Source organism: Eurosta solidaginis, chromosome X (genome assembly GCF_040869045.1).
Source record: "Eurosta solidaginis isolate ZX-2024a chromosome X, ASM4086904v1, whole genome shotgun sequence".
NCBI lineage: Eukaryota > Metazoa > Arthropoda > Insecta > Diptera > Tephritidae > Eurosta > Eurosta solidaginis.
The window spans coordinates 188,399,411-188,400,431 of NC_090324.1; the positions used below are offsets into that span (position 1 = coordinate 188,399,411).

The 1,021-nt window shown below is 32.3% G+C and overlaps 1 pseudogene; it reads right to left on the reverse strand.

Annotated features, from left to right (window-relative positions):
- Positions 1-463: 463 nt before the first annotated feature.
- Positions 464-564, reverse strand: LOC137235597 (U6 spliceosomal RNA; annotated as a pseudogene).
- Between the last annotated feature and the right edge of the window lie 457 nt (positions 565-1,021).

Genomic DNA, 1,021 nt, shown 5'->3' on the forward strand with positions numbered 1-1,021 from the left:
CCACCTATATAACTCTTCAGCTGCTGTTGCGTGTGGGTTCCTAACATTCCATATTGTTGGTTCCCCAGGTATTTCAATAATTTTCCAATGACTTTTCGACCAAATTAGAGTTTTTTCCTCATCTACACTTTCAATTTCATTTTTAAGGTCCTCAAGTGGGCCTTTTACATAAGTTTTAATTTTCCTTGGTCTTTCCATAATTTTAAATCAATAGTTTTACAAAATTGTTTTTTTTTTCAACACCCTAATGTTTACATTGCTGGATTCGGTTTTTTATTTTTATAATTATTATTCCTAATCCCTTAGATTAATAATTAGTAACAAAAAGTTTTTACAGCAGAAATTTAAATTTTTGCTTGTCAATAGGCAGCCGGTAGGTTGCCCGAATATTTTCCTGCTTAAAAATAATTTTTAAATTGCCAAAACTAAGCTAATGTACGTATTTTGCTTATAATTATTAGCTGCTAGTCCTGAACGATTCACGATTTCGGTGTCATCCTTGCGCAGGGGCCATGCTGATCTTCTCTGTATCGTATTAATGTATGTTTTGTTGAGGTTTTCCAATTGCCGCAATTTTTACTGTTGTTGCCCGAATTTAATTATCATTTCTCTTCTTTTTTTTTCTTTTACAAGGCTTAGGCTGTAATGAGCCAGTAAAATCCTTACCAATGAATTAGGCTGAATAATCAGCTAGTAGAATCATAGCCAGGAGCGGCATATAAAAGATTAAAATGAAGTAATTGGTGTTGTGAGTTTTTAACATCAATGAGCGAATGCTTTTTATTCAAATATTGTCAGCTTATTTATACTAAATTATTCTAAACATATTCTTACATACATATTTACTTTAAGCATACATACTTACATGCATATTTACCTTAAGCATACATACTTACATACCTACATACAACTCGATACAAAATATGTACCTACACACCTGAGTTGTGACTTCTGTGGGAAATGCAACGTTCGCAAATTTACTATAATGCAAATTTGGTTTGGTTGTGTGTTGTACACTCAC